Source organism: Jaculus jaculus, chromosome 10, assembly GCF_020740685.1.
Source record: "Jaculus jaculus isolate mJacJac1 chromosome 10, mJacJac1.mat.Y.cur, whole genome shotgun sequence".
Classification (NCBI taxonomy): Eukaryota; Metazoa; Chordata; class Mammalia; order Rodentia; family Dipodidae; genus Jaculus; species Jaculus jaculus.
In genome coordinates this window covers 13327274-13349067 of record NC_059111.1, presented here as the reverse complement: position 1 = coordinate 13349067, position 21794 = coordinate 13327274, and the positions used below count along the sequence as shown (strand labels likewise).

General features: G+C 49.8%; 1 protein-coding gene and 1 pseudogene across 6 annotated transcripts in view; one reads left to right on the top strand and one right to left on the bottom strand.

Annotated features, from left to right (window-relative positions):
* Positions 1-17759, bottom strand: part of LOC101606882 — a 48242-nt pseudogene extending 30483 nt beyond the window's left edge.
* The window catches only part of Megf11 (multiple EGF like domains 11), a 413620-nt gene that overhangs the window by 75903 nt on the left and 315923 nt on the right, over positions 1-21794 (top strand). The gene's annotated exons all lie outside the window — the stretch shown is intronic.

Below are 21794 nucleotides of genomic sequence, written 5' to 3'. Positions count from 1 at the left end.
CCGTGAACTCAAGGGCATTCTGAGACTACATAGTGAATTCCAGGTCAGCCTGGGCTAGAGTGAAACCCTACCTCGAATACCAAAAAAAAAAAGAAAAAAAACCAAAACCAAAACAAAACAAAAAAAAAAAAAAAGAAAAAAAAAAGAGAGAGAGAGAGAGATTGGGCATTCCAAAGCCTTCAAATGAACTGACAAAAAACTCCAGATGCATGCACCACCTTGTACATCTGGCTTATGTAGGTACTGGGGAATTGAACCTGGGTCCTCTAGCTTTACAGGCAAGCGCCTTAACCACTAAGCCATCTCTCCAGCCCCAGGATGGGTTGTTAAACATCTTTTCAACAAACTGGTATTCAGGCATCTTCTGTGTGCCAGGCACTGCTAAGGTGCTGGCCCAGAGGTAGGAAGAAGACACCCCAGTGTTGTGCATGACAGCCTGGGGTGCCGGGGGGCCACTGTGCAGGCAAACGCAGGGCGCCATGCTGGAGCAAGGCTTGGAAAGAGGGAAGGTAGAAATTGGGTGAGATGAGGCGGGGGGTGCTCTCCAGGGAGACACTCAAGAGGGAAAACCTGGGCTGGAGAATGCAGAGGCGGTCACTTGGCAAAAGCGGGAGTGTAGGCAGAGCTTGAGTGGGGGGCGGGGGGACTGTCACCTGGCACTTTGGGAGATCTGGTAGAAGGTGGTGAGGAGAGCTGCAGCCAAGGGAGTGGGGATGAAGGGAGTCCTGAGGGCAGAGCCTGACTCTCACTCTTCCAGCAGGGCAGATTTAGGAAGGGGCATGGTGGGTGGCAGTGTGGGGAGGGTTTGGAGGCGTGGGGGGGGGCGGCATGGAGGTGGGAGGATCTTGGCCAGATCTAGCTTGAGATCAGGGTGACTGCTTTGTGGAGAGAGGTGGAGGAGAAAGAGGGCCCTTGGGGGAAGCCAAGACAGGCCTGTGCGAGGCAGTGAATTCTGTCCAAGATGGAAGCTGGGGACCCGGCATGGACTGGCTGAACGTCTCCCCGGGGGAGGCTCTTTCCTGTTGAGGAATCATTGCCGCACACGTGTGAAGTCGATGTTCGCACGCAGCAGGCAGTTCACCACCGCGACCCAGAGGATGAGCTTATCCACCGCCTCCCAAGTTTGCTTCTCCAGTATCCCTCCCTCCCCCACCCCGTGGCCCGGCAGCTATGGGTCTGCCTTCTGTCATTCTAGATTAGGATGCCTTTGGAAGCAGAAGCATTCATGATGGCTACGTCCTCTCTCGCCCCTCTCCACCTGTCTGCTTCCATGTAGCATAATTCCTTTGAGGCCCATCCGTATCGGATATGGAGACTCTTGTTTGGGCTTGCTTAAGTCTTTTAAGCCTGCGCGGGTCAAAGTCAGGTCCGTAGACAGCAGCTTCTCCATTGCTTGAAATGCAAAGTCTTAGCCCGCACCCCCCCCCCCCCAGCCTTTTTAAGAAGATCTCCACATGGTCACTTTTACTATTATGAAAACCCTTCTTTACCTAATATATTCTCTTGCGAAATATTTTACTTGACATTAATATAGTCATACCAGACATCTACTTCTTGTCTTCTTGAAAGATCTTTCTTTTTCCCCCCAGGCTGGAAAGATTGCTCAGCAGGTAAGGCACTTGCCTGCAAAGCCTAAGGCCTGGGATTTGATTCCCCAGGACCCACATGAAGCCAAGTGCACAGTGGCGCTTGCATCTGGAGTTTGTTTGCAGTAGCTGGAGTCCCTGGCATGCCCATTCTCTTTCTCTGCTTGCAAATAAATAAATAAACATATTTGAAAGACATCTTTTTCCATCTGTTTTTTTTTCTTTTTCTTTTTTTTTTGTTCATTTTTTATTTATTTATTTGAGAGCGACAGACATAGAGAGAGAGACAGATGGAGGGAGAGAGAGAGAATGGGCGCGCCAGGGCTCCCAGCCACTGCAAACGAACTCCAGACGCGTGCGCCCCCTTGTGCATCTGGCTAACGTGGGACCTGGGGAACCGAGCCTCGAACCGGGGTCCTTAGGCTTCACAGGCAAGCGCTTAACCGCTAAGCCATCTCTCCAGCCCCCATCTGTGTTTTTTTTTTTAATATTCTTTTGTAAGGCTGGGAAGATGGTTCAGTGGTTAAAGGCACTTGCTTGCAAAGCCTCTCATCTCAGTTTCAATCCCCAAGCCACCCGTATAAATTAGATGCACAAAGTGGCACAAGCATCTGGCATTTGTTTGCAGCAGCGAGAGGTCCTGGTGCTTCCCCACTCTTGCCACACACATAAATAATTTAAAAAGATTTTGTGTGTGTGTGTGTGTGTGTGTGTGTGTGTGTGTGTGTGTGTGTGTGTGCAGGCATGCATGGGCTATAAAGTGCATGGTGGTCAGGGGACAGCCTCAGGTGCCCTCATCTTTTACCTTGTTCCAGGCAGGGTCTCTTGTTCGCATCTGCCTCCTTCAGGCTAGTGGGTTCCTAAGCTTCTACTGTCTCCATTGCCCACCTCACTGTAGCAGTGATGGGATTACGTACGTGTGCTACCAGTGCCTGCGTCGTGGGGTCCTGGGGATCTGAATGCCGGTCACTGTGCTTGGGCACAAAATGCCCTGCCACCAAGCCATCGCCCCTGCCCCCACATGTTCTTTTCTTTCTCTGACAGCGAGCCTCAGATGCAGGAAGAGGAGTTCACTTGATCCCACTCACCATTTAGTACATTGTCATGATCAATCTTTTAGGGCTTTTAATTTTTACTTATTTGACAGAGAAAGAGGGAGAGAGACAGAGAGAGAATGAGAATGGGTGCGCCAGGGCCTCCGGCCACTGCAAACGAACTCCAGACGCGTGCGCCCCCTTGTGCATCTGGCTAACGTGGGTCCTGGGGAATCAAACCTGGGTCCTTTGGCTTTGCAGGCAAATGCCTTAACCACTAAGCCATCCCTCCAGCCCTAGGGCTTTTATTTTGCTCCCCCCTGTCCACTGTGTCCTCTCTCATCTCCAAACCCTCTTCATTTCCAGAGGTGGCCATCCAGATGGCTTTGGGATCAGCTCGGAAAGAGGCATGTGTCATTGTAAAACACACAATGTCGTTACGTGTATGTGTTGTAAAGAGAGGAAGAGAGGGGGCACACCAGGGCACCCGGCCACTGCAAACAGAACTCCAGATGCATGCGCCACCTTGTGTATCCAGCTTACGTGGGTACGGGGGAAGTGAACCTGGGTCCTTTGGCTTTGCAAGTAAGCACCTTAACTGCTGAGCCATCTCTCCAGCCCTACATACACTCTATTATGTCAATGCATTTCCACTTCCAGCATCTCCCACGCAGTGCCGCGGCAGGGCCCTGCCATCTTGCTCTCTACACACCCGGTGAACGGCTTCTAGTGAGACCGAGAGCTCCCTGGTGTTTCTACCGCCTCCTCATTCCTCCTGGATAGGCCAGGAGGGTCTGAGAACGTTCCCAGCTCCATCCCCATCCTCCAATCAGGCTACACCTGGCTCTGCATCGTGGTCTTAGGCTCAGTGACCCCAGGTGTGTCTGCGGCTGTAATTCCTGCCACTTTTGCAAGCAGAAAGACCGGGCGAGGGGGCTAGCCTCGGCACTGCCAGACAGGTAATTCAAACGGTGTTTGCCCTTTGAGTTAAGCTTGTGGCTGACACCGCGGAGGACTGCAGGCTTTGATGGTCAGAATCCCTCAGCTCTCGGCTCTCCCTGCTGAGTGCACAAAATGTCCTTACTTCTGAAAGTTGTTGTTGGTTTTATTTTGGTGAACAAACAGGCCTGTAAACCGAGAGTGGGTAGGCCTGTTCTAAAATCCCGATTCTGCAAACTCCTCAGACGGGAGTGACAGCTCCTGCTCTCATGAAAGCATTTATAGATCAGGTAATGATCTTCCTCTTGGCGCAATGACAGTTCCATTCTCGGGGGAGCTGGTCAGCTTGTCAAATACTGCTGATGTTCCCTGTGGTGTGGGCTCAGAGGATCAAGCACCGTGGCGCGTTCTGCTGTCCCTTCTCACTCTGGCACGAAAAAAGTCACTTCCTTCAGAGCACTCTCTGGATTTGTGACAGGTGCATGAGGTGGATTCTGTCTGCCTTTGGACATGAGGTCATGAGAAGGTATGTCTGCTTCCGTTTCAGTTCCACATACTGGTGGTCCTTAGAGGGGCTGTCGCATGCTGGACAACACAGGACCCATGGGAGGTGTCCAGGAAACAGAAACTTCTTTAGGAAAAAAAAGAAGACATAAGGAAAAACCAGATCCCCTTAAAGTTTCAAGGACATTTCCCATTTTTAGCCAATAGGAAAAAAAAAATCCTATTAACTTTTGGGCCCTGTTACCCTAACTACCTGGCCAATTCCTGCATCACTGTGCAGCACACTGAGCTGGTTTGAGGGGCCTGGCTAGTTGCCCAAAAGGACATTGCTCTAGAACTTTCTCTGGTGGAACTCTTTCTCAGTGGGGGCAAGCGGGTCAATAGAGATGGAACCCAAACTTCTAGAAGTGGAATTTTATTCACCCTTGTGAATTGAGCTCTGTCTTAAGTTACCTGGATGAGAAGCAGAGGCAGCACCTGCCCCCAGTATTGGCCCTAAATCAAAATTTATTTATTTTGAGGGGGGGAGGAGGGAGAGGGAGAGAGGCAGATAGACACCGAGAGAATGGGCATGCCAGGACCTCTGGTCACTGCAAATGAACTCTAGATGCATGCACCACTTTATGTGGGTACTGGGGAATCTAGTCCTCGTCCTTAGGCTTTTCAGGCAGACATCGTGAGCACTAAGCCATCTGTCTCTCCTGCTGTAAATCAAAATTAAGAGTCCAGCTGTGGTATAGGTGGCGTATACTCGCAGTCCCATCACTTGGGAGGTGGAGGCAGGAAGATCAGGAGTTCAGGGTCATCCTGAGCAACCAAGCAAGTCTGAGATGAGCCTGGGCTACATGAGACCCTGTCTCAAATGAACCAGAAAGAAGCCAGGCACCACGGTGGTTTAAGGCTGTACTCTGAGCATATGGGAGGAGGAAGCAGAGAAAGCCAGGAGTTTGAGGCTATTCTGGCCTACACAGTAAGACCTTACCTTAAAAATATTTTTTAAAATATTTTTTTGTTCATTTATTTATTTGAGAGTGACAGACACAGGGAGAAAGACAGATAGAGGGAGAGAGAGAGGATGGGTGCACCAGGGCTTCCAGCCTCTGCAAACGAACTCCAGACGCGTGCGCCCCCTTGTGCATCTGGCTAACATGGGACCTGGGGAACCAAGCCTCGAACCGGGGTCCTTAGGCTTCACAGGCAAGCGCTTAACCGCTAAACCATCTCTCCAGCCCACCTTAAAAGCATTTTAAGACTTGGTTTGGGAAGATGGCTTAGTGGGTAAGAGTGCTTATTTACTTAAGTATGAAAGCCTGAGATCATTGTTTCCCTAGTGCCCACATAAACAGCTGGGCATGGCCACACACACTTGACTCCAATCTGTGTGTGTGTGTGTGGGGGGGGGGGTGGTTACACAGACCTGTTGGAGCTCTCTGATCAAATATAGCAGCTCCAGGCTGAAGAAGAGATTTCAATCCCAAGTAAAAATGTGAATGAGTGATAGAGGGGGCACCCAAAGTTCTCCTCTAGCCTCTGCACACACACATTTGCACACTCACACACATGTGCATATACCACACATGGACATACACTCATCCATCACATCTACTATCCTAAACATGCTAAACACACATGCCCCCCCCCTCTCTCTATATATATATGTATTTTTTTTTTCTTAAAAAAGATGGGAGCTAGATACAGTGGTACACGTCCTATAGTCCTAACACTTGAGGTGGAAGTATCAGAAATTCAAGGTTATCCTTGGCTACATAGCAAGTTTGAAGGCAGCCTGGGCTACATGAGACCCTGTCACAAAACAAAACAAAACCAAGAAAAAAAGAAAAACTGTATCCGTGCCTGTGGCTTCCAGGGGTGGTCTGTGAGTCTGTTGTAAATAGCCATGTTTTCGTGGGTGAGGTTAGGAAAATGAGAACGATCTGGCCCGGGCTTCACAAAGTCACATATTCATTCCCAAGTACTGTTCTTCAGTCTACGACTGTCACCCTACATACTGGAGGTCAGGAAATTAGGAGGATCATAGAAGACAAGAGAAGCTGACGGCAAAAACCTGAGGTGGGGCTGGAGAGATGGCTTAGCAGTTGCAAAGCCTAAGGACCCAGGTTCGATTCCCCAGAATCCACGTAAGCCAGATGCATAGGTGGCCCATGACTCTGGACTTCGTTTGTAGTGGCTGGAGGCCCTGCGTGACCATTCTATCTTTTTCTCTTTATCTACTTCTTTCTCTCTCAAATAAATAAATAAAAAGAAAAAAAAAAACCCTTAGGTGGCTGAAAAATAGAAAGCTAGCAAATTTCTGACATGCCTGTAGTGTGCATGGGTGTGTTCACTAGTGTGTATAAATCTCAGCTGTCTGCCCACCAGACACTCATGACAACTGCATTTAGAAAGACATTGACTCTCAGCATCTCCCCCAGATGAATATCTAATGCATCTTATCTAATTTGTGCCTAAGTAATATGTCACTTTGTTTCGAATAATGATTTTTGTTAAGATAAAAATCTTTCCTTTGGAAAAGGAGCACATTCACAAATTAGGTTAATTTAGCAAACATTTACATCTTAATGAATACTCTGTAAAAATCGCATAAGTTAACATGTAAATGAGCAGCAGCCAGGAGCGAGGGGGGGGGTGCTGAGCGTGACTCAGATGTGAGGGTCTCTTCTTCTGCTGCGCTCCCGCCCCCGCCCCCCCAGGATAAAGCCAGGGCAGTGGAGAGTCCATGTGCCCGGTTCCTCTGCTGTATTTAAGAACAGACTCGGAGTGGGAACGTAATTAAATTGTGGCCATAGAGCTAGACAACTTAACTAGAGCCCTCCTCATGCTACATGCTCCAGAATTTAATTTTCCAAATAAACTCAGAGTGGCTTTGATGCCTGGGGAGGATCAATAGGATGGAAATTGCTTGCAGTTTCCCCTAAAGTGCAACAATGCATCGCTACCCTCACAACGTCCCTCTGGCTCCCGTTTTCTTCTTCTTTTTTTTTTTTTTTTCTCCCCCTCCTCCTGCTGGAGAGAGTCTGGTATTCATTCTAGGCACATACTGTTGGAGGAAACAGAAAGAAGTAAATGGACAAAAAAAAAAAAAAAAGACAGAAAGGAAAGTGCAGGTTCTGTTGTAGGGGGGCCCCAAGACTGCTGCCTGCAGATAGAGGAGGACTCTGGGGTCCCTGCTGAGGAAGTTAGAGCTCCCGTCCCTCTCTGGGGCCTGCGGGGTAGAGAGAAGGGGTTTAAGAGAATCAGCTTCCCAGTGAGTCCACCCAGGAGGTGAGCCAAACCGCAGGTCCCAAAGGTGCGAGAATATCACTCCTGCTGATCTGGAACAGTGCGGAATGTTCTCGTGCCTTTAGACTCTCCCAGAATAATGGGCCCCTGGGCGTGGTGGCGCATGCCTTTAGTCCCATTACTCGGGAGGCAGAGGTAGGATGAGCTCTGTGAGTTCGAGGCCACCCTGAGACTACAGAGTGAATTCCAGGTCAGCCTGAGTTAGAGTGAGACCCTACCTCAAAAAAAAAAAAAAAAAAAAGAATAATGGGGTCACAGAAGGGTCCCTGTGCCTTTGGGGCACAGATTACAGATGGTGACTGTAACTCACAGATTATCTGAAGTTTTGATGTCTACTTTCTAGCTGTGAGGCTAACTTTACAGGGATAAACCTATTTCCCTGGGAGAGACCAAAGATCTCTCCACATGGCAGAGGAAGGGGATTTCCTGAATCACAGTTCCTATCCTGCCTGCTGTAAGGGTTTAGAATAAAGAACCTTGCCTGGTTTCAGGGACATCAGGCAGGCTGGGATGGGGAGGGGAGGAGTCAGTATGACCTCTATACACCTTCACTTTGTGTGGTTTGGGCATGAGATGGTGCCCAAGCCCTGTGTGTCAGGGAGGAGCAGGGTGCAAAGACTCAAACTTTGGGTGGTAGGAGGGGATTATGATGATGGTATATTGTGTGTATTTATATATGAAGGTTGTCAATAAAAGTTTAAAAATAAGAGGAGAAGGAGGAGAAAAAAAAGACTTGGACTTTGTCCTCGAGTTTTTGTTGTTGTTGTTGTTACTTTTATTTATTTGAGAGTGACAGACAGAGTGAGAAAGAGGCAGAGAGAGAGGGAGAGAGAGAGAGAGAATGGGCACGCCAGGGCTTCAGCCCTGCAAACGAACTCCAGATGCATGTGCATCTAGCTAACGTGGGTCCTGGGGAATTGAGCCTCGAACCATGGGCCTTTGGCTTCACAGGCAAGCACTTAACCACTAAGCCATCTCTCCAGCCCCCGAGGAGTTTATAGATCAGACACGCACATGGCTTTCACGCTTAGCGGGATGACATGGGTACGGGGGTCTTGTATGAGTCAGTGTTCTGTGACTGTGACAAGCCCCAAAGAAAATCAGCTTTAGGGGCTGGGGGGAGGGGGCGGAGCTCAGTCGGTAGAGCGCTTGCCCAGCATGCGTGAAACCCAGAATTGGGCTTAGTAGCACGTGCCTGTAATCTCAGCCCTTGGAAGATGGGAACAGAGGGTTAGTTACAGGTCTGCCATGGTTACATGGTGAGTTTTGAGGTCAGCCTGGACTACATGAGACAGTGGGTCAGGAAGAGATAGAGATAGAGATAGATAGAAAGAGAGAGAGAGAGAGAGAGAGAGAGAGAGAGAGAGAGAATGTTTAAAGGAGGGAGGCTTCAGGATTGGTTGGTTGGCTCCACCGCTTGGGCCTGTGGGAGGCAGAGCATCGGAGAAGGCTGAGAGGTCGGGGAGGAAAGCTGCTCACCTCATGGCTGTCAGGAAGTAGGCGGGAGGGAAGGGGACAGGGGCAAGGTGCATCCTTCAAAGGCATGCGTCAGTGACTTACTTTCTTTAAGCCATCTTCTAGTTTCCACCCGGTCTCAAATAGACCATGAAATGAAGAGTGGGTAGGTGCATTCATCCATCACTGATGGCAGAGCCCATGTGACCCAGTCACTTCCCCAGATCCCATCGCGGCAACTGAGCCTTTAACAGACACGTCTTTAAAAAAAAAAATAATAACTTGGCGAGCGTGGTGGCGCACGCCTTTACTCCCAGCACTTGGGAGGCAGAAGTAGGAGGATCGCCATGAGTTCAAAGCCACCCTGAGACTGCATAGTGAATTCCAGGTCAGCCTGAGCTACAGTGAAACTCTACCTCGAAAAACCAAAACCAAAAGCAACAACAGAAAAGCCACACTATTTTATTTATTTATTTACTTATTTATGAGAGAGAGAGAAAAAAAAAATGGGCACACTAGGGTTTCTAGCCTCTACAAATGAACAGATGCACATGCCACCTTTAAGTGGGTCTTGGGGAATCAAACCTGGGTCCTTAGGCTTCTCAGGCAAGCACATGAATGGTTAAGCCATCTCTCCAGCCCAACACACAAGTCTTTAGGGGCTGCTGTAGTTGGTTCCTCCTTGCTGGGACAAGCATCCAAGCAGAAGCAGTTTACGGGGGGGGGGGGGGGAAGGTTTATTTCACGCTTACAAATTCCAGGGAGACACCATCAGTGGCAAAAGATGATGGCTCCCTTTCATACCTCTAAGCAGAGAGACGTCACCTCGCAGCCACCAGCACCAAGGCCAGCAAGCGTGAGCCGCAGAGCTCCAGCTGCTCGCCCAGTAGTCATAGTGATGGACTCAAGATCCACCCCCAAACGCAGCTTAGGGCTGGACGCCAAGATCCATCCTCCCCCACCCATCAGTGACACGCCCCTGCCGTAGCAGAGATCTACCTGCTAGGAGCTCAGGCAGGATGTCTAATCAAAAATGCCCAAGCCTGGGGCTGGAGAGATGGCTTAGTGGTTAAGGTCCATGCATGCGAAGCCTAAGATCTCAGGTTCAACTCTTCAGGTCCCACGTAAGTCAGCTGGTGGCACGCGCGTCTGGAGTTTGTTTGCACTGGCCAGAGGCCCAGGAGTGCCCATTCTCACTCTCTATCTCTAATAAATAAATAAGTAAAATTATTTTAAAATGCCTGAGTCTATGGGGCCATACATTCAAACTACTACAGGGGCCAATTTAGACGCAAACTACAGTAAACGGGAACTAGCTGGAGCAGGGAGGTGGCTTCCCCCGGCGCCTATGCAGGAGGAGGGAGTTTCTGCATGGGAACCATGCATGGCTTCTCTACTCCTTTCCTTGCTTGTACAAGAGGGTCTGCCCCCTCTGAGCCCCCCTGCAGTAGAGGCTGGGAGCTTCCTAGGGCTGACAGATTCAGCCTGTTTTGAGATTATCCTGAGAGTGAAAGTTCTGGAAAGTTAATTAGTGGCAGTAGACACTGGCTACCCGGAGGCTGCAGGAATTTATGGGGTTTTTGTTTCCTATTTGTCATGGAATAAGTTATCAGCATGCGTGTTGATTGATTTCCTGCTAAGTTCCTCTCTGTCTAAAAAGAAGAGAGAGAGAGAGAGAGAGAGAGAGAGAGAGAGAGAGAGAGAGAAAGGAAAACATTTTCAAGGTTTGGATCCCTTGAAGCATTTTAATGAACTGCCTTCCCTAGAGTCACTGGTTCTCAGTGTCCTGTGTTTTCTCTCTCTCTCTCTCTCTCTCGATGCTGACTCGGTCGATCTTGGGCCAGAACTCAGGACTCGGGGGAGGTGAGCCAGCCTCACTGGTGGCTGACCAATTCAACAGTCCTGGATCCACGCACAAGCAGGGCCCATGTGAGAGGGAAAGCGCCCCTAAATCGTCACGTTCCAGTACTGCTCCTAGCAGCCAGGTCTTGAACCTGCTTTCCTGACTGCATGACACTCCTTCACATTCAGAGGGAGAGCCAAGGGCCCACCAGGGAGATTCAGGCCTGGAGAGTAAAGTCAGGGGCCTAAATAGCCCACGGTGGAGCTCCTGACAGGGACATTGACAGCAAGAGCATGCTGCCACCTTCATTGATCTGGATGGGACTGGACCATTGCCCTGTGCACCCTTCTCTGACCAAGGCACCCCAGGTTGCTTGTTGGAGTTGCTGATATATGCAGGGCTTCAGTGGAAGTAAAATGGGGGGGGGGGAACCCTACCAAAAAATGCAGGTGTTACTAATTTTAAAATGTGACATTCCTCTCACTTTACCCCCTGGAAGGCTTGGAGAGGAATTATTGAATATATGACATGAGTGGAGAGAGATTACTGCGCTCACGAAGCCAGGCAAAGGAGGGTGGCCGTGTGTATGTGGTGTAAGAGAAGCTAGTCACCACAGAATTAAACACACACAAAAAAATTCGGTGCAAAATAATTATTGTCTATACATTACAGGCGTGACATCTGGTATATGTTTTCTACTTCTAAAAGCCTCCTGTAAGTACTGAATCACCCCCATTTAGCTGCCTGGTCCCCATGGCCTGCCCCATCCTTGACAGTCTGCTATGGTAGGTGGCGCAGAAATCCTTCTCTTGGCTTTTAACTCCTTGGGGTTGTCTGCCAGCTGTAGGTTGGAACACTGTTGGAGAATATGAGGTCCCTGACCTCCTGTCTGAGCTTCTTGGTCATGTCAGCCAAGACTCCCCAAGCCTGGGCCTGCAGCCTGTTCTCTTTCTCTCTCTCTCTGGCATGTGTATGTGCGATATGGGCACATGTATGTGGGCACATGTGCTGGAGGCTGATGTTGGGCGACTTCTATCATGTCCCACCTTGTTTATTGAAGCCCAAATGCACCAATGTGTCTAGTCTGGTTAGCCAGCTTGCCCTAGGGAATACTCTGCTTTCACTTCCTTAGCACTAGGAAGCTGCTGTGCCCACTTGGCATCTTCATGGGTACTGGAGATCTGAACGTGGGCCCTCACACTTGCACACCGAGTACTTTCTCCACTGAGCCATCTCCTTAGCTACTTTCTGCCTAATCATAGGACCCTATTTTTTTATTCATTCATTTAGTTTTGAGAGAGAGAGAGAGAGAGAGAAAATGGGTGCACCAGGGCCTCCAGCCACTGCAAATGGCTTCACCCTGTGCATCTGGCTTACGTGGGTACTAGGGAATCGAACCTGGGTCCTTAGACTTTGTAGGCAAGCATCTTAATCATTAAGCCATCTCTCCAGCACACCCCCCCGCCAGGTCATCTGATCAGTTGGGGAGGGAAGGATGCCTGGCCTGGGATGTTCAGTGAATATCTTCATTACTTGAGGGAATGCCCTTCTCCCAGGCCTAGACGAAAAGTGAGCCCCCACTACGTCCTTCCTGGGGAAGACTAAAGATCCAGGACCATCTCTTTGGCAGATGGGAAAACCCAGTCCATATTCACTTGAGGCTTCTCCGGAGCTCAGCCCTGGAGAAAACGGGCCCATGGCAGCAGGGCAGTGGTAGGGGAGAGCCAGGAGAAGCACTTTTGGAAGGTCTCGAAGGGCTATCTGCCGATGCCAAGGCCCTGTCTGCACCATCCAGAGCAGCTGCTGCCAGTCCTGGGAGGGTGCTGAACCCCTGGGGTGCAGCTGTTGATGACTTAGAAGCTGAGATTTAAACTACGTTATTGGGATCTGTTTAGGTTTAAACACCTGTGGCTACATTGGGGAAGTGTGGCATTAGTGCGCCCATGACCCGAGCCCTCATTTTCCAGCGGAGACCAAGAGGAGGAGACCTCAGTGGTAGGTGGAGCTAAAGTCCAGGTCTGCTGACCCGCAGCTGCCGGGTCCACCCACCAGGTCTCAGTTTACCGTGTAGAGCTTCCTTTTCTTAGACTCGGGGGGGCCCTGCTATGTTCAGCTCTCAGAAGGAGGAGCAGTGGGGCTGGGCCCATAGATCTGGAACAGAGCTAGCTGACCTCGCTCTTCTCACAGCCCCTTTCTGCCTCCTGAGCTCCTGCTTTCCTTTGAGGAGTCATGTCAAGCAATAACCCGCTTCCTGGCAAAGTGGCTCTGGAAAAAGGCTGATGATTCCTGGACCTGGGCCAAGTGTCTGTCTGTGGAATCATAGAAACCAGGCCAGAATGAAGTCCTGAGACTAGCCCACAGGGGCCGGAAGGTGGCTCTGGGGTAAGGCACTTCCTTTGCAAGCAGGTGGGCCTGAGTTTGGGCTCCCCCTCCCCCCCAGCACTCACAGAAAATTCCAGGCATGCTGATATGTGTCTGTAATCCTAGTGCAGAGGAAGACAGAGATAGGTAGATCCTTAAGGGCTTGCTGGCTAGCTAGTCTTGGCAAATCCGTGAGCTGTAGGTTTAGTGAGAGACTTTGTCTCAAAAAGAAGGTGATGGGACTGGGCAGATGGTTTAGATGTTGAAGGCACTTGCTTGCAAAGCCTGCCATGCTGGGTTCAATTCCCCAGCACCCACATAAAGCTGCATGCAAAGCTGGGGACCCCTACAACGATGGGAGACAGCACCAGGAGAATCCGAGGTTCCTGGGTCAGCTAGTCTGATAGTTGCTGGCAGTCCGGTAGTTCATTTGCAGAGGCAAGAGACGCAGACTCCAAGAAGGTGGAGCCCAGACACCTTGACGTTGTCCTCTGACCTCCACACACCTCCACATGTTGCCCCACCCATGCAAATAAGTAATATTTTTAGGACTGGAGAGATGGCTTAGTAGGTTCAGCTCCCCAGGACCCACGTAAGCCACACACACACAAGGTAGCACATGTGTGTCTGGCTTATGTGGGATCTGGAAAGTCAAACATGAGTCCTTAGGCTTTGCAAGCAGTGCCTTAACACTGAGCAAACTCTTCAGCCCATACATGTATTTTTTTCTGTTTATTTTTATTTATTTATTTATTTTTATTTTCACAATTTTTATTAACATTTTCCATAATTATAAAAAATATCCCATGGTAATACCTCCCCCCTGCACTTTCCCCTTTGAAATTCCATTCTTCATCATATTACTTCCCCATCTCAATCATTGTACTTACTTTTTAAAAAAGTTTTATTTTTATTTATTTATTTGTGAGACAGAGAAAGAGGAAGAGAGAGGGAGAGAGAGAATGGGCACTCTAGGTCCTGGGGAATTGAACCATGGTCCTTTGGCTTTGCAGGCAAATGCCTTAACCGCTAAGCCATCTCTCCAGCCCCCTCTACATGTATTTTAAAAAGAAGAGGCCTGTTGGTGATTCAGCAGGGACGGAAAGGGAGGGGTCAGGAAACTTAAGTTCTGGAGCCAGTCCTGCAACAAACTCATTGTGGGATCTGGGCAAGTCCTGGCCCTCTTTGAGCCTCAGTTTCCTCATCAGTCCAGTGAGACATGTGATCAGGTTTGGGACAGGGCTCGGTAGAAGACAGATGGTAATTTGAGAGAATTGAGTAAAGGCTCTGTTTGCAGAGGCGTGTCGGGGAAGGATGAGGAGTGGGTGACTGGGGATGAGTGACAGAGGGGCTCTTTCCAGTCCTAGAACCAAACGGGGCGAGAGGTAGGACATTAGGGGAGACAACGATGTAGCCAGCCCATAGTGGCCTTACACAGAGGAGCCAGGGCTGTACACACCCAGCCTCACTGTCTCCATAGAACAGGCTGGACATCTTGCCCAAAAAAGCTATGGACCAGGTGGCCATAGAGCTCGGGGAAGCAAAGCCGGAGCAGGTGGGTGTCCATCCACCGATTCCTGGTGACATCCTGGGCCTCTTGAAACACAGCGCCTTCCCGGTTTGCTTAGTTCGAGGCGGCGGTCATTCTCCAACTGTGCGGCACACACTTCCTCCGACTCTCACTGGCCCTGGAGGAGGCGGAGGGCCGCCTCCCTCACTGCGCCGTCAGCTGCCACCATCTGTCACTCTGCCAGCCGCGTGAAGTCATGATAGATTAGTGCACATTAGGCCTCCCATCCTGCCGGCCCCGAAAAGCCAGGCCTTTGCCAATCAGCGCGGGGCGCGGCGGGGGAGGGGAGCGGGGCTGCATGCGGGGAGCTGGAGGCATTGGGAATTAATAAGGGCTGGGAGATGGTGGGGATATTGAACTCATTCCTTAAATCAATCCTTAACCAAGAAGGATGAGGGAATGAAATTTTGGACAATTAGTGGGTAATGATGACCTTGTGAAAGAAGCTATTGATGGGGGTTGAAGTGAGGGTTACTCCTCGGGGCTAGGCTGCTCCTCTGAGAAAGAACGGTGGGCTCCCTCGGGCTGGGCTTGGGGAGCAGTGGACAAAGTCCATGTGGTCTTTCCACGTAGTGGTCTTCCCACGTTAGGAAAAGACACAAGGTATAAATGGTATCTGGAGACCAGGACAGGGTGGGGTACCCCAGAGTCCATCTCTGTCCTTATCCTTCTCTCCACATTCGTTTTTAAAAATACTTTGTTTTTATTTATTTATTTATTTGAGAAAGAGAGAGAAAGAGGCAGAGAGAGGGAGAGAGAGAATGGGCACCCCAGGGCCTCCAGCGGCTGCAAACAAACTCCAGACACGTGCGTCCCCTTGTGCATCTGGCTAACGTGGGTCCTGGAGAATCGAACTGACATCCTTTGGATTTGCAGGCAAACACCTTAACTGCTAAGCCATCTCTCCAGCCCTCTCTCCACATTCTTCTCCAAGGATCCCTGCTTCTTGTTCCCTAGCTCCAATTCAGGTAAGGGTCCTATAGCCTCCACCTGACCTCAGAGTCCCATCATGCACTTGACAAGGGGCTTTTTGTTTTCTTTTCTTTTCCTTTCCTTTCTTTTTTTTTTTTCGAGGTAGGGTCTCGCTCTAGCTCAGGCTGATCTGGAATTCACTATGTAGTATCAGGGTGGCCTCGAACGCACAAGAGATCCTTCTACCTCTGCCTTCCGAGTGCCGGGATTCAAGGTGTGTGCCACCACGCCTGGCTAAGGGGGCTTTCTCATTTTTCTGCCTCAGCTCAGCATCTCAGGTACACAGACCATGTCCCAGAAGCGAGAGCCTCAAGACACGGGTGGAGCCAGCACATCAGGGCCTCCAGCCACTGCAAACCAACTCCGGATGCATGGGCCACCTTGTGCATCTGGCTTACATGGCTCATGGGGGGTAGAACCTGGGTCTTTTGGCTTTGCAGGCAAGCGCCTTAACTGCTAAGCCACCTCTCCACCTCCAGAGCTGATTCTGTTTTACCTGGGAGGCTTTCTCTACGGACTCTGTTCTCACAGGAGAAGGAAACGGCCGGAAGAGAGCCATCCCTAGGGTCTTGTACACACTTCTAGCCCACTCACTGCCAACTTAGCCAGTCTCCTACAGAATGCCACGTGTGCCACACCGGCCCCTCTCAGGCAGGACAGGAAGACCCTTGTGGTCTCAACTCAACCCTTCTCTTGGTGTTTCTTCCCCTCCATCTCTCTTTGTCCCCCGCCCTAGTTCTTGACCCAGACCTCATTGCAACTGTTATTGTGATCACAGGAGACAAGCTACCATGTCTTTGATGCAGTCTTTTAGGTAGAAAGATGAAAGAAAGGAGCCATACTTAATTTTAAGGGACAAGTTCAATTTCTCTCTAATTTTTTTTTATTTTTGGCAGATGATCTCTTAGTACATTACATCTGACAGTCCCAAATAAATCGTGCCAGAGATTTATGCATTCAGTGGGATTTGGATCCCAGCTCCCGGGACGGTGAGGTAAGGGGAGCGGTGAGGACAAACTGATTGCGTACGGCCTGCTGCTGTGACCTTGATCCTGCCCCCCTTGCGGAGGGAAGGCCCAGGGCATCGCGGGTGGCGTCCTGCCCAGCGACTCAAGGATGGGATTGCTCTGCTTGGGGATGCCTTCTCCTCCAGGAGGAACTGCTATGAAAAGTAGAGGAAAACCCAATGGGGCAGGAGAGCTTTTGATAAGGAACCAAGGACGTGGCATCTTTGAAAGTCTCCCCGAGGGAGATGTCGGCGTTGGCCGAGGCGGCCAGAATTTACGTTAGCTGTTACTAAGGTTGAATAATTACAGGCAAGCCGGCGAGAACGGTGGGTTCACGGCAGGTTAATTGGGAATAATGGGTTTCATTCCAAATGGTGAGAAATGATATTTCAGAGAAGGGGAGAGATTGACTCTGCTTTCCGCCTCAGTGCCAGACTTGTCCTTCCTCACCCGCTCAGAGGAGCTGGTCCCCGTCAGGCCTCTGCAGGCTGGACATCTGGGCCTGGGGGATCCTCAAGCAGAGGGGGAGACTGAGGCTGGAGAGGGACAGTAAGCAGCTCATCTGTGTGGCTTCTCCTTCTTGAAATCATGATGAGTAGCTGGAGTTTTAACTCCTAAGAGAATATTCTCATGGAATGCCTGCGATGGGCGGCGACGGGTGACCGCCGTACACTGTGCTGAGCATGCGGCACGGCGCATCGGTTGCGGTGACAAGGACCTTGCTAAGTTCACTGTCAGGGCATGAGGATGGGATGGTGGGAGCTGAAAGGCCACATGTGAGGATTGTTTACTTTTAAAATTTTATTCATTTCTTCTATTCACTTGAGAGAGAGAATGGGCACGCCAGGGTCTTCAGCCATTGCAAACGAACTCCAGACTCATGTGTCACCTTGCACATCTGGCTTACGTGGGTTCTGGGGAATTGAACCTGGGTCCTTTGGCTTCTCAGGCAAGCACCTTAACCGCTAAGTCATCTCTCCAGCCCAAGGAGTGGTTTTTGTCCTATAGGGATCAGTGGCTACAACGTTACTCACTTACATATGTATTGAGACTGCCTAGGTACCGGTGGCATGTCACAGGTCGGGATGCCAGGATGGGTGTGGCCAGGGTCAAGAGCAGCATGTTGGAGATGAAGATCTGGGCCATGGGCAGACCTAGGGGGAGCTCGTGCGAGGCTCTTGACGTCATGTTTTCTTCACTACGCTGCTCTCAGGACCTCTGGTTTATATCCAGCAGAGCCTTTATGCACAGCTGAGATCGCATCCGGGGACACGGGGAAAGGTGTCCCCAGAGCTGTGTGCCGTGACCTCTGTGAATCCAGGGTGACCCAGCTGTCCTCTGTCTGTCTCTATCACCTGCCTCCCATCAGACCTTCCTGGCACTGCAACAGAAGACAGAGGAATGGGGCTGGAGAGATGGCTCAGCAGTTAAGGCGCTTGCCTGCAAAGCCTAACGACTGGGATTCAGTTCCCCGGTACCCATAGAAAGCCAGATGCACAAGGTGATGCATGCGTTTAGAGTTTGTTTGCAGCGGCTGGAGGCCCTGGCACACCCATACTCTGTTTGTCTGTTTGTGTTCTCTCTGTCTTTCTCTGTATACAAATGAATAAATAAAAATATAAAAGAAGACAGAGAAATGGATCTATGCCCAGCCCAGTCCAGGAGTAGGTACGATGGCCACACCTTTGTTTTGGTTTTGCTCAGTCCAGTGTGGACCTCTGTCTGAAGAGGACAGTCCTTGGCATCGCTCACTCAGCACCACATGCTTAGGGATGGGAGGAGGAAGGGGATTTGGGGTTTGGGTAGGGGTGAGTTTTTTTTTTTTTTTTTTTGGCTTTTTGAGATAGGGTCTCACTCTGGCCCAGGCTGACCTGGAATTCACTGTGTAGTCTCAGGGTGGCCTGGAACTCACAGCGATCCTCCTACCTCTGCCCCCCGAGTGCTGGGATTAAAGGTGTGCGCCACCACGCCCAGCGAGTTCTTTTTTTTTTTTTAATTTTTATTCATTTATTTGCAAGTAGAAAGAGATAAAGAAAAGAGAGAATAACAGAGAGAATGGACACGCCAGGGCCTCCAGCTGCTGCAAACAAACTCCAGATGCATGCGCCACTTTGTGCATCTGGCTTTACATGGGTCCTGGGGAATGGAAAGATCTTTAGACTTTGCAGGCAGATGCCTTAACCACTAAGCTATTTCTTCAGTCTAGTGAGTCCACGTTTCTATCTGGCTCCTCCTTGCTCTCCTTACCCCTGCGGACATCGTGGACTGAATTTTTAAATTTAACTGATTAATTTGTACATGTGTGTACGTGTGTAAGGGCATGCCAGGCTCTCTTGCCATTGCAAATGAGTGTTAGACACTTGCGCCAGTCTCTGCTTCAAGCTTCTCATGGGTGGCTAGGGAATTAAAATGGGCAGGCAGGCTCTGCAAGCAAGCACCTTTAACCATTGAGCCACCTCCCCAAACGCCACCCTGGGATTCACAGCGTGGCATGATTTCTTCTCCAATGTCCCACACATTCTCTTCCAGTGCAGTGGGTAGAATTTATAGATCAGCACAGGCCGTCAGGTCCCGTTAGTTCCTGTGGTCAGGCAGCAGCTGATGGATGCCTGCCCCTCCGCCTCGAGACTTCCTCGGTAGAGAATCTGCCCACCCATAACTGAGGAGGGAGGCTCTAAATCTTGGGATGGGGCGGTCCTCCATCAAGACAATCACCCGGAGTTCTTGGCAGGTCCCTCGCAAGGGCCACTGCTTGCTCCCAGGCAGCTGAGAGCGGAGGAGACCAGCTCGGGATAGGAAACCAGATCTGGCCAAGTCAGAAGTTCCAGGTAGCGGCTGGGGAGATGGCTCAGTGGTCAAAGGCACTTGCTGACAAAGCCTGCTGGCCTGGGTTCAACTGCCCAGTACCCACGTAAAGCCAGATGCATAAAGTGGTGCGTGTGTCTGGAGAGTGTTTTCAGTGGCAAGAGGCCCTGGCATGCCTGTTGGTCCCTCCTTTTACCTCTCAAATAAATAAAATCATTTTTTAAAAAGAAGTTCCAATTTGGAACATGCCAACGGGTCTGCCGTGACTTGGGGAACATTGCCAAAGAGGGGGCGGAAAGATTGTAAGTGTCTCAGAGTGGGTGGATAGGAATACACTGAGGCATGGCCCTTCTACTACCCCATAGGGACTGACTGAGGCCTTCATGACCCCATCGTGAATCCCATAACCCCACTGAGGAGGGCCCCAGGGAAATGGGACCAGGGGTGAGGGGATAAAAGAGTGTAACCTGATAATCTGCTGTCATATATGTACATTATTTATATCATATGTATAAATATATACATATGTAAATTTAAAAATAGGGCTGGAGAAATAGCTTAGCAGTTAAGGTGTTTGCCTGCAAAGTCAAAGGACCTAGGTTCGATTCCCCCAGACCTATGTAAGCCAGATGCACAAGGTGACATATGTGTCTGGAGTTCATTCGCAGTGGCTGGAGGCCCTGGAGTGCCCATTCTCTATATGCCTCTCTCTCTCTTTCTCTTTCTGTGTCTCTGTCTCTGCTTCTTTCTCTCTGTCTCTCTCAAATAAATAAATAAATATTTTAAAATTTTAAAAATAAAAAAATAAAAAGAATGTAGGGTCTAAATTTTTTAAATTATTTATTTAATTATTTGAGAGAGAGAGGCAGGAAGAGGGAGAGAGAGAATGGGCACGCCAGGGCCTCCAGTCACTGTAAATGAACTCCAGATGTGTGTACCCCCTTGTGCATTTGGTTTATGTGGGGCCAGGGCAATCAAACTGGGGTCCTTTGGCTTTGCAGGCAAATGCCTTAACCACTAAGCAATCTCTCCAGCCCGGGTCTAAATATTTTTGAGGGGAAAAAAAAAAACAAAACACCTCTAAACAAACAAAAAGAAGTTCCCTACAGAAGAGTGCCTGCTGCATAGTGACTCCAGACACATGTGTCACCTTGTGTGTCTGGCTTACGTGGGTCCTGGGGAATCAAACCTAGGTCCTTTGGCTTCACAGGCAGGTGCCTTAACTGCTAAGCCACCTCTCCCAGCCCCACAAACCCTTCCATAGAGCCAAAGAGAAGGAGCCCAACGATGAAGCAGTAGTTTTGTCTAACTTCTCTGCTAACTCCCGATCCCCACTCATTTAGTGGTCATCTCAGCAAGCAAGTCAGATGTACCTCGCCCAGTGTCTTACAGCAGCTCTGTTAAAGAGCCAGGCATGGGTGGCAGGGACCCTCTCCCTCCCCGTCGAGTCTCCGCTCCAGCACAGGTGACATCGAGTCTGGATATCACGCAGCTGGGTCGGTTCCCTTCGCTCCAGCATCTAGAACTCAGAGGATAGACCTTGGACTCCCTGATCTTCCTTCCTCCCCCTCCAGAGTGCTGGGATTACAAATAGGCCACCTCATGCCTGACTTATGCAGTGATGGGGACTGAACCCAGGACTCCGTGTGCCTGTCAGCCAAACATGGTATACTGTGCTGCATCCTGGCCCTACCTATGTGTTTCCTAAATCATCTCCTCCTCCCTACTAGAATGAAGGGCCTCTAGGGCACGTGTGTGTGTGTGTGTGTGTGTGTGTGTGTGTGTGTTCTTGCTCCCTAGTAGACACTGAATAAACATCTGGTAAGTGAATCAATCCTGTTAGAAATTATATATTTCTGGCTGGGCATGGTGGCACGTGCCTTTAATCCCAACACTTGGGAGGCAGAGGAAGGAGGATCGCTGTGAGTTAGAGACCACCCTGAGACTCCATAGTGAATTCCAGGTCAGCCTGGGTTAGAGCAAGACCCAACCTCTGAAAAACAAAAACAAAAACAAAAAAGAAAGAAAGAAATTACATTTCTGTCATACCCACGTGAATGTTACCTGTAAGTCAAGGGACATATTCCACCAACTGTTTTATTTACTTACTTACTTACTTATTTATTTATTGAATTGAGACAGAAAGAAATAGGCAAAGAGAGAAAGAAAGAATGGGCAAGACAGGGCCTCTAGCCACTGCAAATGGGCTTCAGATGCATGTGCCTCTTTGTGCATCTGGTTGGGTACTGGAGAATCAAACCCAGGGCATTAGGCTTCCCATGCAAGCACCTTAACTGCTGAACCATCTCTTCTTGTCCCTCCACCAACTATTTTAAACGAATAGGGCTTCTCGCTTCTCATTAGTAAGATCTCTAGAGGTGGGGTGTGCGACGCTGGGTGGTTTCTTAGTGTCATTGA